This window comes from Trachurus japonicus, chromosome 2, assembly GCF_045865225.1.
Source record: "Trachurus japonicus isolate A0001 chromosome 2, Traja_1.0".
NCBI classification, from domain to species: Eukaryota; Metazoa; Chordata; class Actinopteri; order Carangiformes; family Carangidae; genus Trachurus; species Trachurus japonicus.
Genome location: NC_140908.1, coordinates 12565315 through 12582325, shown reverse-complemented (window position 1 = coordinate 12582325; position 17011 = coordinate 12565315).

Genomic DNA, 17011 nt, shown 5'->3' with positions numbered 1-17011 from the left:
CTGTGCTTCGATTGCTGTTTCCCAAACAAGTATTTTCACTTGGCTACTTTTGGCTGCCTTTGAAGGCTCCTGGAGTTGGAATATTGATTTGGATCCCACTTAGAAAACAAACAGAAACAGTCCATGTCTGTGTGTGCGTGTGTCTGTGTGTGTGTGTGTGTGCGCCTGTGTGTGTGTGTGTTTGTAAGAGAAAGAGAGGCCTAATAATTTACCAGGCCCAGTGTCCTCCTTGGCCTCCTCCCTCTCGTCATCATCATCTTTAATCAAATAAATATGCTCACATCCCCTCATCCTCTGCATGACATCTTCAACAGCCAGATGAAATTCCCTCTCCAGAGTGAGAGCAACACACACAGGGAGAGAGGAGAAGTTGGGAGGAGAGGGAGGAGAGGAGGGGGAGGAGGTGCAGCCTCCCTAATGGCGGTCTGCTTGTCAGGATTAGGGCAACGGGGGCTGTAAAATCTACGGCTGATGAGGTGACTAGCTCTCTCTCTCAGCTCCAGCGCTTTACAGATTTGCCCACCTCTCCGGAACTTTCTCCACCACTCACGCCGCCGCCACTGCCGCCGCCGTGCATCGGTGCAGCTCTCTCCCTCTCCCTCTCCCTCTCTCTTTCTCCCCCTCTGTCTCTCCTTTTAAGTCCACTTTTGAGTGCATGCTTCGATGCCATCCATCCGTGCCCCCCAACTTTATGTTTCAGTCTACAGTAAATTGGCTGATTTCATTACCATTCAGGTGAAGATTGTGGAAGGTGGTGGTGGTGGTGGTGGAGGGGGGGCTTCTTCTTTTTGGATTTCTCCTTAAAGCAGCCTCTCTTAAAAAAAAAAAAAGAAAGAAAAGAAAGAAAGCAGCAGTAGGATGTCAGCGCAGGGTGAAGCAGGTGCGAAAGGTTTAACCGTTGCCAGCCGAGACGCCAGGCCAACTCTGGCAGCTAATCCCCGAGGTATTTAATGAACTTTTTCTCTTAAACCGCCTCCACTAATACTCAGAGGCCGTGCTCTTACACGTAGCAAGAGCACTGCAAGCCACGAAGACGACGATAACGTTTTCTTTTTTTTCCTTTTTTTTCTACCTGTAATAGAGGTTTTAAGGGCTAGGTCCTCTATTTGGAAAAGGAATGATTTAAATTTGCAGCTCTCTTCGACCTCAGGCTTGTCTTTTTTGTGAGGGAAGAGACTCAAATGTAAAGAGTGTATTATTATTGTTATTATTATTGAGAGGTGGATTGCTAAACCGTTCTGGGAAATCCAGTGGATGTGTAGTTTGCATGACGCCTGCAGTGCTGCAGATATTTGAGCTTCCCCTAACCTTTTCTTGTGGTCTTATTTTCATGATTTTCATCTTTTGCCTTGTCTGATTTATTAGCACCCCACCACAAACACACACACACACACACACACACACAGAGCAAGGAAAGAAAAAGAAACAAACACATTTGCCAAAGGAAAAGATCTCACGAGCAAGGTTGGCTGTCAGAACAATTGGGAGCGCTGGAAAATAAAGGTTCCTCACTGGCGAATTACCTTTCTGCCTGTAATTCCAGAGGTTTTACTGAATCATTAAGTGAACAGGCAGGCGGGGAAGAAGACAAAAAAAATGAAATATCCCTAGGCTATTTCTTTTTGCTCCAGACGTAGAGAAACAAAATGAACTCCCAAGTTCAGGTTGAGGCTCAGCTTTGCCCTGAGGTTCTTCCAACCAAAGTGTGTGCGTGTGTGTGTGTGGATGTGTGTGGATGTGTGTGTGTGCTGTGAGGACATTCTTCCTGCTTCCCCCCTCCCCTCTTCTCTCACCTCACACACACACACTCATCTACCCATCCTGCAGTAAATGAAGTGACAGGACAATTTGCATTACTGCCCTTGACTTGAGCCTAGCATTCAAACACACACACACAAACATATATGCAAAGACACACATGCACACGTAATTACATGCACACACACACACTTGTGCTCATTCATCACAGTGAGCATAAAATCAGCGCTCGGCTTCTTTATTTTACCTTACATGTGTTCTCTGTCTGACACCATGAATATGTAGCTGTGCGTTTTAAGCGGAGCAATATTCAGCAAAAATAAAAAAAGGTGGGGGAAGCGTTAGTGTTTATGCCCGTTTGTAGTCATGTGTCACTTTGGGTTTGGATCTGTGCGGTAAAGCCTCGGGGTCAGGTGTTAGGTTCAACACTTGTGCAGAAATCAGGATGACCTGTAGCGCCTCGGGGCTGCAACACCAAGCACAGCAAACTGACAGAGGCAGGGCGCTGACACTGCCAGCCTGGAATCATGGGTAACAGCGTCTGGGTGAGGTCGTTTTCTCCACAGGTTGGGGGGTTCGATTCCTCGGTTTAGTAAAAATAATTATTGTTAATCATCAACTAGTTTTTTGAGAAACAGAGTAGAATTATCATTCATTAAACAGCTGCTTTTATTTGAGGTTTATTTCACAAATCCATAATTATATTAATTTGTTGGACAAATCTGAGAAAAAGGACAAATTAATAAAGATAGATAGAATCTGAAGAGTCTGTTACATCATTGAAACTAATTATGAGTTAGATGAGCTCAAAGATGGCACAAGTTGATCCAACACTCAGAGTAAAAGCGATACGCTGTGAGGTTAAAGATGAGTCTCCTACTGCACATGATTAAACCTTTCCTAGATAAAGCTGTTGCTCTGAGTGCATCATCATGTAGCTGGAAGATGAAGAGGAACTATGTTGATGCACAAAGAAAGGTGACGGTAAAAGCTTCATAAAATTTTAGCAGCTTAAGTAAAGAGATGAATAATTAACAAGCTAAATTACACCGAGTCTTATGAAAACTTCATCGGCTAAAACAAGGTGGAATCATCAGTTTCATTTTGAGATTGACAGTCGAATTAAAAAAAGAATTACAGTTGTTGTCACATGAAGAACAACTTCATACTCAGTTCATTCACACAGCCTCAGAAATAGTGACAGAGCTGCAGCAGTCGCAGAAATAAAGAAACGGCGAAAGGAAAGAATGGCGTCTGTGCCTCCCTGGCTGTCCACCCGTGGCAGATCAATAGACTCGCCAAGCGTCCGACATGCTGCCTCTCCGACGGAGGCGTGCTGGAGCACAGGGCCGGGAATAAGTCGAGGGGTTGAGGGCGCGCCGGTCCATCATGGTGTGTCACGGTGATGAAATGAGTTGTCTCCAGTCACCAGATCGATGGCTGACATAAGAGCGTTGAGCCGCTGAGAGGGGCCGACGGAGGGAAGGGGGGGAAGGAGGAAGAAAAGAAGGAGAGCGGGCTTCCTAAAGTTATTACCTCCACCTCGCTGTCAGAAATCACGGCATGATGCATTACATGTGTTCCCTGTTGTGTAGTGTGTGTAAGGCGAGCACAAACAGAGGGGAACGGGATGAAAAATGTAGTTTCCGCTCCATTCGTCTTCCATATACCACTGTGTTCAGACGGGAGTGTCCCAGCGTACCTCTGTTTGTAAATAGGCATCACTCACGGTGGCGTTTCCCTCGGCTCTGCGCACAAACGGAGAGATTTACATTCTGCATTTTGAGCCTTTACGCGTCACTTTCCTTCACAGTGAGGATGACGAAGCTGCAGCAGGATGAGGAGGAGCTCATCATCACCGTCATCGCTGTCGTTAAGTCCACACCTTCTAGTTAAATGTCACCTTTGACTGAATATCTTGCAGCACAAGTCAAGAATGACTCTGTTTGTTTCCAAATTAGGTTTATTTTTAGACTTTATGAAATAAAACAGGAGCAATTAATCCTATGGCTTCACACAGACACACACTTGGATGGTCAGAAACAAAGAGAGGGTGAAATAACTCTTTTCCACTTAAGACATCTGAATAACAATCCTCTAGTTTACCCTCAGAGCATGTGATGATGAATACCGTTTAAATAAGGCCAGGCCACGCCCCCTGAGTCATTTGATGACGATTGATCGTGACATGCTAATTTTTCAAGGGTAATTTCCAAAATGCGCCTCACACGTAACGTCTGGACTTATTAATACAAACGACGGGCCCGCGTCTCCTCGCTCCCGCCCACCCCCCCTTTGGCATGCGACGTTGTTCGTCTGCTCCTGGCAATAATAAATCACACCGTGACAAGTGGCGCACTCTTAACCTTGATGGACTGAGAATCAACGACCCCCTTCAAATAAAGCCTGATTACGCGATTGGCATCGATCATTGCTCTTGTCTTCTTCAATAAGGAGGTGCTTATTCCGCCGCTTTGACCCTGACGTCCGGACCAGTAAGAAATAAATAAAAGGACTTTGTCTTAAAGAAGTTCTAATTCCTTTAATGGTGGCAGTCTGATCTCTTTACATGTGCAGACTGCAGTTTTCTAGAAGAGTTTTCAGATCTAATCTCCCTGAGGATGAGATCCATGTTCATTGTGAAGTTTCTAAACAAATGTGATTCAGTTAAAGGTTACATTTAATGAAATTCAATGAACTCTAACTCCATGTTGAGCAGCAGCTTCTCTGAGTCAAATGAAGGAACCTGCTGAGTGAAGGAGGCTGCAAACTGGCCTGACTGGCTGGAGATCAGCCAGTAGTGAAAGGTCCTTTTATGAAACTGCCTGAACTTTACTTTTTTTTTAAACCATTTTTGGGTTGATGTATTCATCCAATAATATCAAAACCTTATGTGTGTGATCATCCTCTGCACATGTAGTGTAAAAAATCCTATTTTTTTTTTTTTTTAAAGAAGAAAACTGCATTTTAAGTTTAAGATTAGGTGATGTCTCCGACTGATGAAACAGCATCTGTTGTATTTTCACTTCCATTTCACATCCAACCCGCCCACACACCCAGGGAGGCCGAGGGACCCACGGGTGCTACCTCAGGTCCGGCGCCCAGACCTGTCTGTCAGTGTTACTCACAGGGGCTTTGAATGCGCCGTGACAGGTGCCAATCTGCCGCGCCTGACGATAACGGTGTCACCCGGCCGGCGCTCGGAGGCGACCTCAGCCGTCGCCTTTACAGATGCACAAACACTTGAAGTTGTCGGGTTGCTCAGGAATAACAATGGTGCTGCTGCATCTGTGTGAGTCCAGAAATGTGTCTCCGACATTCTTTGCAGTTGATTTATGGGCTCTGAGATGAAGCGATAACCTGTTTAATGCTTGGCTGGTGACATGTACCTTTGCTGTCACATGGTTTATGCATGAAGCTTTTTGATGCTTTAAGATCCAAACACTCCACTGCTGTCTGCTGTGGTAAAACTTTATCCACACATCTCTGTCGAAGAGACAGAACTGCACTTTTTATTCATTTGAAAATGTAAATGATGCAGTGATGATGCATTCAGGGTGCTGTACGACAGGAGGAAACTCGTGTCCCACAGGACAGAACTGGCATTTCTGCTCACATTACCCAGTTCCTGTTTACACATGTCTGTGTTTTTGGGTGGTTGAATCAGGGGAGTAATGGTAAATGGTAAATAGGTTTGCACTTATATAGCACTTTTCTAGTCACTTGGACCACGCAAAGCTCTTTATACTGTATCGTCAGTGTATTGGCTCATCTTTCACACACATTCATACATCTGATCGATGATACATCAGAGGGCAAGTGTGGGTTCAGTGTCTTCCGTGACATGCGGACTGGGGGAGCCGGGAATTGAACCACTGACCTTCCGGTTGGTGGATGGAGCCACAGCCGCCTACTAAGTATAAGTCAGGTCACAAATAAACACATATAAATGTAGTTACCATAAGTGTAGATAAAGGATCATGTATTATAATTAGTTTTCACCTGTTTGCTTCTTTTATAAATATCTGAGTGTTTAGCAAATCATATATCAGAATCTATACATAATATGTAAAAATATAATATATAAATCTATAAAACACAACTCTTCAAATTTAACAGGTGTGCATAGAAACACTTTTAAGTTGCATTATAGGACATGTAGTTTTCAGAGATGCAGCACACACAACTTCCCCTTTAACTCCAACAACTTTGCTCCTGAGCAGCAACATCACAACTAACTGGGACGAACACAATGCCAAGAGAGTTACTCACCATCCTCCAGAACATGCAGGGATCAGAGTGGTTCGTTTAAATCTGCATCTGTATGTAAAATACGTGACTAACACACAACCGTTGTACTAGTTACACATAGTTGTAGGATGGGTGAGCGTGTCTACCACTTTACACACACACACACACACACTCAGAAAACCTGAGTCCAGCCGTGTCTTGTTGTTTTGCTGCCCTCCCTCTCAGCAGATTTCCCTTCAGAAGCTTCTCTGCTCCTCCCACACACTGGAGATCAATTTGTCTTGCCGACAGGAATCCATATTTTTCTCATCGCAGGTACTGCTGCTTCCAAGACCCTTCACCCCCTACTCGCATCCCGCCCCCAGTCCACCCCACCATCACCTCCCTGCAACCGTCCATCCACTTCCCCACCCTCCGACCCCCCCTCCCTCCCACCCACCCGGGTGCAGCTGAATCAGCTCTCAGCCCCTGCTGCACGGACAACACACAGGCAAACAAACAAACAAACACTTGACGCTCAGCCAAAAAACAAACACTTTGCTGCTTATATGCAAAACATGAATGCATGTCAGAGACACACATGCATGCCCAGTTGCCCACACATACACCTGTCCTCCTGTTCTTGTTCAATTTACAGTGTCAGAGCGGTGAGCGCTGGCGGTCCCTGCGGCTCTTTTCAAAAGGTGTTCCATCACTCTGCAGCAAAACCTGGGGGGAGAAGTGGAGGCGCACAAAGTGGGTAGAAGACGGAGGGAAAAAAAGCAGCAGCTTGATATCAACAGGGGAGTGGATGAGGGAGGGAGGCATTTTACAAGACGTTTTTCTCTCACCGTTGTCTACCTTGGTCCGAGGAAATACCGGCGGGCTCCCTGGTGGCCGCCGCCGCGATCAATACTACACAAGAGTTGAATTAGACCTCAAGTGGAGCGCACATCTACCTTGGCGGAGGCATGGGCCGACCTGAAATCCCTTGAACATTTACTTTCTTTCCACCGAGTTAACCAATAACTGGATGAAATGAGAGGGAAAAGAGCAGCTGTCTTTCCTGTTTCTTATCTCTGCTTTTTTTTCCTTCTTCCTCCTCCTTCTCCCTCTCCTCCCCAACCTCTCCCTCTCTGCCTCCGTCTCTCCCTCCTCGTCCTCGCTTCTCGCCGTCGCTCGCAGCGCTCCAACTCTCAGTATCTGTTTTGCTTTAAAAGAGTCACTTGAGCAGAAATGAAATGCACAATTAGCAGATATCCAGAAGAAATGGGACACACACATACACACATGCACATGTGCAGGGGATGCATGCATGTGTAAGCATTGTAACCACACACACACACACACACACACTTTTGCACATACTGTATATCCTTAATTTAATCATGTTCTCTCATTGACACTGACTCATGCTTCAGCAGCTCCAGGGATAAATGTTTTTCAAAGCAATAAAATGTGAGATATCGTTGCTCTGATGTAGAAATCTTTAAGTAAGAGAATTAAATATGTTGGAGATGATTTATACACCATCATGTGTCCTGACTTTAATTCCTCTGCTAGGTTCACTTCACATTTGTCTGATTGACACAAAGCTGAAAACCTTCTGTTCGTGTCACAAATAGGTCAAAAAGCTTCAACCGCAGATAATATGTGCTGCATACGGTTTATTCTTTTTAAAGATCATTTTCAAATATGTAAACACAAAAAATACCACTTTTTTTTCCAAATCTTGCTCACCTTCGTCTCCTCCCTGTGTCTACATCTCCCTGCAGCCAGTCTGGAGCTTTAATTGGAAGATTAAGGTGTTTTAGGGATCGATTTCATGTCGACTGTTTGTTGTTGTGCACTTCTCCAGCTCTGGAGGAGCTGAGCTGTGATGTTCATTAATTACATTTTCTGTATCCAACTGTAAGAAATGAATAGAGAGTGACCCTGTTTTCTACCTGTCGTCCACAGACAAGAAGACAAGTGACATCTGATGTAACCACTTAGCATCATCGTCATCATCATCATCATCCACCTCTCCTGCACCTGCCTCCGTCCTGCTGCTGCTGTTCAGGTAGGAACCTCCACTGCCTCTACACAGCCAGATGCTTCCCACTGAATCTGGGTCAGGAGGACACACACACACACACACACACACACACACACTCCTGGATCAATAGAAGGCACTCAGTGCAGCTTACGGCCTCTCACACCTGATACTTTGCCCAAACACCCAACACACAAAACACACACACACTCCAACCTGGCGCGGGACCAATTACACCAACCAGGGGGAATTACCCAGAGTCCCCCTCTTGTCTGGAGTGATATCTCTAAGGATTACAGGTACTTAGCTCCCATTATGTCTGCTCTATTACCTGCCCACTGCCTCTTGACACACACCAACCTCCTCTGTGTTCGCCTGTTTGCACAACAATCCTCCTATCAGCTTCACCTGCTCAATGGCCGCTTTGTGGCATTCAGACAGGTGTGTGTGTGTGTGTGTGTGTGTGTGTGTCTGGCCAGGTACATGCTGTCTTACTTAGCACTTTTATAAACACACTAATGTGCTTGATTCGCTTCACACACGTTTACACACTCACTTACCTGCCACCACATGTCACACAATATCTCTACTATGTAGTCAACACACACTTTTCAATTAAAGAATCACTTTCTGCAGCGCACACACACACAGGCATGCAAACAGTTTTTCTTTGCACACACTCTCATTTTGTGCAAACACACTCTGCGTGTCAACACACCTGTACGCACACTCGCTTCCCACACATCCACTTTCCCCCACACACGCTCAGTTATACAAATTATCTCCCTGTTGCCAGACTTGCACGCTCATTTTATCCCTGTCAGACACACACTTTCTCCCAGCGCACACACACACACACACACACACACACCTCCAGACAAGAGGTAAGCTGATCTCTCTGACAGACAGACGACTGGCAGCTTGGAGAGCCGAGGGCGCTGAGAAGGTAATTACCCGTGACAGACGTACCTGTGTAGGTTTCACCTCCTCTTCCTCCCCCCTCCTCCTTCTCTGTTTCACTCCAACCTGCACTTATCACAGTTACCATCTCACCGCAGCCACTGAAGAGATTTAATTGGAAGATTAAGGTGTTTTAGGGATCGATTTCATGTCGGCTGTTTATTTTTTTCCCCTCTGCCGAGTGCAGAGACTCTGCTCCGCCACTGGAGGAGCTGTGCTGTGTTGTGTGTGAAGTGATGCTTTGCTGGGAGGCTGCTCCTCAGAGTGAATAGGAAACTGTGCCAGAGGCAAAGGCATGTTTGTAAAGGCATGTTTTCTTTTCGTGGAAAGTGTATTGTTTTAATTATTTTGTCCATATTTAGTTTCATGGTTTCAAATCTGAAACTGGGACCTGTTGAGTGGAGCCTGTCTGGTTCTGTCTGACTGTTGGATTTCTCTGATTCTTCTAGTTTGAGAAGCAGTCAGGAAAAGTGCAGAGGCTCTTGGTTTTTTTGCAAGTTCATCTCGGGCAATGATTTTGATGGCATTTCCATTTTAAATCTTATTTGTTGAAATATTTGTACAATGTCTGGAGTGTTGTTTTATTTATATATTGGTTCTAATGGTTTTATTCTCAGCCAGTGTTGTGAAATCTGGGATAAATATAATCCATTTTGTTCTAAAACTTACTGAAAGATTATTTTTATGTCATTGAGTCAATTTCTTTTATCATGAGGTCATATTTTACTGAGTGTTTATCACTGTCACATCACATTTAGAAAGTATCATTTGTCCCCCGTGTATTTAAAGTCTGCATGTTCTCTCGTGTTTGCATGCGTTCATTTACTGCGTCTGTAGGCTGCAGACTAATTTAAGTCTCCCTACTAAAACATGATGTAATAGAAAACAAAACAAAATAAAACAATCATTGCAGCTCATTGAGCTAATTTCTGTATAAAATGTAGTTATTTAAATGGAAAACTTGTATTTCCCCGTCTCCTCTTGTATCTCCCCGTCTCCCCGCCTCCTCTTATTTGCACTTCTTTAAACAGTTTAAACCTCAAGTAAACAGAAAGGTGCAACTTTCCTGGAAGTCACACTTTGACCAGCCTGGTGTTTGTACTTTGAAACTGTGTAGCATGAAAACATACACCTACTGTTCCTCCACACATTTACATACTGTTAATAATTTCAGGTCTTTATTAGCCAGGTGTTAAGGGGTCCCTGAGGTCGCATTTCATCAGGAATCAACAACCTGTTATAAACACCAACCACCTTCCCTTTCTTTCCCCCCATCTACCACAACCATCTGGCATCAGGCCACAAAAATAGACTCAAAAGCGTTGATAACAATTAGTAGTCAGTGTACCCGGGGACCACACAACAACCCACCTGATTTTCATACCCTGCATTTCGTTGCCCCCCACTCCCACCCTCATCAGGATGCTATCAATAGCCAGACACCTGTTTCCTGCCAACGCTAGCTAGGCCCTCTCTGGCTGCACCTGTATGTGCTTACACAAGAGCCTCGAGAGGAGTATTTATGTGGATGGGACTGCAGGGCTGATACCAGGCTTTGCTAATGCAATCACAGGAAGGACAGGGAACACTTGACGAGTGTGAAGCAAGCCAACGGTGGGGTGAAGTCACTCAAATCAAGACAGGATGTGGATTTTCAAAAGAAGCTCGAATGGGGAAATCTTTTGACCCTAAAACGACTATTCAGATAATTACAATGATTGGTGTGCACGCAGGCTAATCTTAGAGGCAGAGTAGTTAAAGGGACAATGAACACGACTGCAAGTATTTTGTCTGGGGGTGTTCATCTGTCCAGATGCACACATATCTGCTGTATTTTTGAAATGAATTCAGTACTAGCTTGTTGTCTGCCTCCTTTCGGATCGGAGCTCAGTTACTGTCTGTTTCTTCAGGCGAGCACCATCTTACTGTATGCTACTGTTCCCTGAGTCAGCCAGTTTGGCAACCAGTCAACCATTTGCTATGAAAAACTGGCAAGAGTCATTCATTGTGGGAGAATATGGCAAAGCAAAGCTGTATTCACCAACCCTTTAACTATCGTAATAGCATCAAGAGTTATCTGCAGCCTGGATCAGAGGGTGCTGCACCTCACCATTGATATTCAGAGCTGGTGCAGAAGTAGTCTGACCTTGTAGTAGAGAGGTGGAGAAGTGACTTTCATGCAGCACCGATGACCTGTAGCGTTGTTTTTAAAGGAAGACGATGTAAACCTCAGTGTTTAGCTACTTGGTTTGACTGAGAGAGACTCATTAAGACTGAAACTCCAACAGCGAGTGGTGACGCTCTGCCTCAACTGGACATGGAGCCAGTCATTCAGTCAGTCTGTCACACAGGCAGCCATCCGTTACCTCGAAAACCAAACAGAGATCCAGACATGGAGGAACACACTGCAGAGTCAAGCATGGGGGAGCAGGTGATTAATGCCAACACAGTGTTTCCCTGTTCGTGGCCAAAGTGTTATTGATTTGATTTTGGAGGGGCGAGAAAAGGTTAGCGTTCGCGGGCCGCGGTTTGAGGTCGGCTTTGAGTGTGATGGGAGGAGTAACGACCCCTCCCTCCGTCAGCACGAGCCACCGAAGCGCTCAACCAGGAAATGGAGACAATCCCCAGCCAGGCGCCGAGACACGTTCTGTCCTTTACACCGCCGATATGTGTGAAGTGGACATTCACCGGCTATCGAGTGGCACATGCTGCTGCTACACCTAAGAGCCATTATAAGTTTAAAGTGGCCAAAAAAGTAGACAGAGAAGACAGAGATCTGTAAGCTACCGGAGCTGATGACCCATTTTCAACTTGTATATGTTTCCATAAACCAGAGGACGCACTAATGAGAGAACTCTTTTTTTTCTTTGACACAATTATTTTAGGACAGATGACTACTCCAGATATTTATTTGCAAGATAGGTTTCAATGATGATTGCTATGGTAACACCATCAGTCAGTAACCTCACAGTGCATGTGGGCTCAAGAGTCAGTGGGCCCCAGAGTAATAGTAGTAGTAGTAGTAATAGTCTTCAGCGGTCAGATTGGATTTGTTTGTTTTTTTGTTTTGATCCGAATTGAAGAATTTTTATATCAACTAAATACTGATTTAGTTTTGATATTTCCGTTATTTGTCTGCAGCATGGTGCACAACAATCTAATGCATGCTTGGATTTCTATAACTTATGGTTTCTATAGTCATTCTTTATGGAAACAGCAGCACAAGATGAGTTTACAAGGAGCAGTGTTTGTGGTTCCAGACTTGTTGGCACTGACTGAGTGGTGAATTCATCCTGCATGTAGCTGGGTGTGTGTGCGTCATCAGAAGGTACCAGTTCATTTCTAAGGTGCATCAGTGTTGGGACAGGTGTAAGCATCTCTATCACCCCTGGTTTGCCTCAGTCACCCCTCCTTCTCTTGTGACTACTTTGAAGCTGTGAGCTTGTTATGCAGGAACCAGTGAAATTAAATAACCGCAGAGCATGAAAAAACGTAAATAAATGAGAGTCATCCGAAGCAGGGTGAGACATGTTCCCCCGTACGTCAGGCACATGACAAGATCACACTCCTGGAGTCGAGTTAATTTTCGTACCCCCGCCATCCTTACCCTCCCTCCATTCTCTGTCATTTTCAGGGAAAAAGGTGCCGTAGCCATATGACAGTAATTAACAACTGACAAAAATATCCCCTCCCTTAACATGAGGTGGGAAATCACAAAAGTAATTTTCTCATTAATTTACCAGCCCTGCTCTCTTTTACGCTGCGAGATGGCAACGCGAGACCTGAGGTACAAGCTTAATAAGGCACCGTACTGTTTGTTTGTGTGGGAGTTGGAGTCGGGTGGGGGGGGGGTTGACGAAGGGTGTGATACTTCAGGTTGACTTCACTGTGGATCAGGATTCAGCATCTGAGCTCTCAGTATAAAGAGGCTGACTTCCTCTCCTAGATACATACAGTACAGTGGTAAAAGGCCTCCTTCCATCTGTTGTGTTAATGTTAGTGTGCAGCAAAATGTTTTTTTTCGATAATGTAGTAGTTGTGACATTTTTTCTGCTGTTGCTTTGTGTTTGCTGTGCATGAGACAAACCTGCAGTTTTCCAGGTTCCACTGCTCTGTCAACATCTGTCAGTGTCCAGCAGATTTCTGCATGTGCAGCCACATCTCGTCTGTGTGGTTAGTAATTTGTGGGTCGTGCTGCTCTATCAGTGACACACAGATGGTTTGATATTCACAGAAAGCAGACAGATCTCTCTCTCTCTCTCCCTCTGTCTGTTTGGCTACTTCAGCTCCCCTTAACTTTCCTTGTGTCTCAATCAATAATAGGATTTGACTGATATGGATTTTTGAAGTCCACTTCTTTCAGATTGAAGCTGGCACCGCCCCCTTTAGCACCCCTAAAGCAATATTTGGCACATGCATTTGCAGGTCGGCACCTCTGATTGTTGTTGGAGGGAATCAGATACCTCCGTCATATAATCGCACAACTCTGATGGACTGATACCTGATTTTTATTAAAAGGCCAGCAGCAGCCTGATAATACTGTAGAAGTCTGAGGCACGTATCCAGCCTGCTTTATTCTCTCTCTGTCTTTCCTTCCTGCCATCCTGGCTGTGCCTCTCTCACCATCACAGAGCCAGACAAAGCCTCATCACACAGAAAGAAACACACCTCCTGGACGCCTGAGGGACGCCAGAGTTTGTCACTCATGTGTTTGTTCTTTAACAAGTGGGAAGAAAGGAGAAAATAAGACTTAAGTGGTGCTACAATCTCCTTAAAATACCCTATTGCCCCCACCCACCCTCTCCCTGTCTACACTGTGTTGCATCAGACCGGGGGTGGGGGGGGTAGGTGCCATTAGGCCTGCATATTTAAAGCCACCTAAATGTGTGGAGCAGGTGGCGCACAATGCACTCTTGTTGTTATTTGGTTCGCGCAGTCAAGATGGCAGATTTCATAATGCTTTCAAATGGCACATAACAGGGAGAAGCCTCACAGGACTGCCAAGAACAATTTCGCCAGGAGCCAAAGAGGAGCAGCAGGCTGCAGCACATACCTTTTTCAACAAAGAGACGGAGGAAGGAGGATGTCTTGAAATGCACCAGTAAATCACCTCCTAACTACGGAGTTTGTTTGCTGAATTTTAATAAGCTTTTTAGCGGCAGGAAAACTCTCTGTGTGACGGCAAACAGGGAAACAGCCAATTAGAAGTCTGACTAAATACAAGACAGGTAGAGTCCATGGAAACAGTGTTTGGTTATATTTGATTTGATAGTAAATGAATAAATAAAATAAATAAAAAATAAGCAAAGAGGTATAATATGTGTAATATTATCCAGCCAGGTGATTCATTAATTAATTGTGTCAGGTGAGTCCAGACCAGCAGCATCGTTCTCCTCCTTCACTCCTCCAAATAAAGAAATAATTCTTAAAGAATGATCTAAAACTGACAATCTCCTCCTGTTTGGTCTCTTGGCGTCGTCTCGCCGCTCCGTGGAGGAACTCGGCAGGGACTCGTGTCTCATCCGCCCGTTCAAATAAGCCCACAGATGTCGAGAGGACTCCCCCACCAACACCGCCGCGCACGCACACACACACACACACACACACACACACACACACACACACATTCGACCCACCTCCAACACTGTTTGTAATGAAATCTAACACTTGGAAGAGGAGAAGTGGACCGACCACCTGTGCATCCAATTGTTCAGCATTCACAGACACACAGGAGAGAAAAGAGAGACGAGGCAGAGGGGGAGGGGAGGGGGAGGGGGGCTGCACACAAACACACATGCAAGCATGAAGAAGAAAGACATGCAAACTATTTAGCTGATAATAAGAAAAAAAATGGGTTTGTAGACCGTGCACATACATACTGTACACTGCATCTTCTGAGACATGAAGTTGCATGGCTTCATTTAAACATCACTGGAAACTTAATGGAGTTGTGCACATGCAGTTTTTCTTCAGCAATGAGGGTAATTACTGATATTTCACTTGTGTTTGGTTTTGATTTCATTATTAAATTAGACTCTTTTTCTGTTGTAGTGAGTAGAAGTTGTTCTAAACTTGAATAATTTGTTCAGTAAAGACGTGAAAAACACTGCAGAGAGAGATGAGATGATATTCATGATTTACACACCTTGTAACACACACACACACATACACACACACACACACACACGCATAAGGGACACACACGCACACACTCACACACAAGGAGGGAACAATGGTTTCTTTGAAACAAAGCTAGAAAGAGACAGAGAGAATGGGTGAAGAAAGATGCCAGTAAAGCTCACGCACACATACAAACACACAAAACAACACACTTGCAATCTCACACCCACACAAACGCACCTACACACACTCTCTCTGCCCGTTTCCCACACACACACACACACACACAAACAAGAAAGGAACAGCGACTACTTAGAAATGAGCCCTGACATTGCTTGTCACAGTCAGAGGCCTTGATCAGGATTTGCTCACAGGACCTCCTACTCAGCACACACACAAACACACACAAGATCCTGGGAGGGAGGGGGGGTTAAAAAAGCTGAGGGCCATGTTGGAGGAAAAGGGGGAACCCGGCAACATCTGCAGTCTCCGTTGTTGATAGCGTTGCTGCCAGCTTGGAGTCAGATCACAGGGCTGGAGATGCTGCAGTCTGGGCTCTACCTCTTGGCCAACCTCCCCCCTCCTCAGATCCGTACTTCCAAACCTCCTAGCTACCACCTGTTAGTTAATTTGCGGCGACGAAAAGGACACCGTGATACTCTGAAGTCAAACTCCCTCTCTGTGTCAACTCTCTCTCTCTTTTTTCCTTTCTTTGTCTGCATCTCTTTCTTTCCCTGTTGTTGATCCCTCTCTCCGAGGTTCGGTACACCCACGACAGAGTTTTTCCGGACTTGGAAAGGTTCAGGGCGATGTTTTTTTTTTTTTTTTTTCCCATCATCCCCCTGAGTTGAAGCTTTGATGTGAGAAGTCTGGAGTCACAAATCCTTGTCCATTTACCATCAGAGAGCATCACCTAACTCAGGGCTTGGCACAACCCCACATGGCTAACGATTTGAGATACTTTAATTAGGCCAAAATGTGTCTAAAGATGCAGTTGCGCCCCCAGACTTCCAGTACTTCCCGTGCTAAAGAGATAAATAGACTAAATTTCTATGTAGCAGAGTATTTTCTATCGTTTCATGTCTTTCAGCGTTTGGTAATTCCCTGCTGGAGGGTCTCATGTGGGTGTGGCTCAACATTTTTGGAACAATCCTATTGGACCTGATGCATCTCAGAGGCTCAGCTGATGATGTGATGATTTGGTGAAAAATCTGAAAGCTCAGTGTGTGCTCTGTTGGATTTCAACATCTATATATAAGTGCAACAACAACAAAAAAAAACATAGCAAAGCAAAGATGCTGAAAATGTGCCTCAGTACTTCATCTCTACAACATCAACTTTTGGAAGAAAGCAAAGTCAACCTGATGATGATCTGATTAGTTTTTCTAAAATAATAACGTAACATGTTTTCTAAGGGGCTTCTTGCAAATGAGGTAATGAAATTCTTTCTCTTCAATCAAATTATATTGATTTAATTTTAATATCCAGAAGCAAACTCAGAACATAACGTTCCCAGGGCAGAGTGACTTTGTATAGTTTGCACAGTTGTTGTCTTAAGAGTTTTAAATACAGTACCTGTAAAGGCTCCATGTTTAGCTTTAGCTTTTGTTGAAATTCAAAGGGTCTAATTAATGTCGATCAGCGACCACAGCCAAGTTAAAAGCTTCCGTCCCCTCCTTGGTGCACCAAAGTTGAAGTTCACCAAGTTATTTCTACGCTCTAAGTTACAATCTCACATCTGTGTGGATTTCCAGCAATAGATAGCACGCCTTTTTGTGTCAACATCGATTTTTCTCTCCCCCTCCACCCCAGTCTCCTTTTAATAGAGGAGTGGATGCTTCAAAGCCCCCCGGTTGCCCAAAGCAAGCTTGAAATTCTTGCCTTTCAAAGGGCCATTTCTTCTTTGTA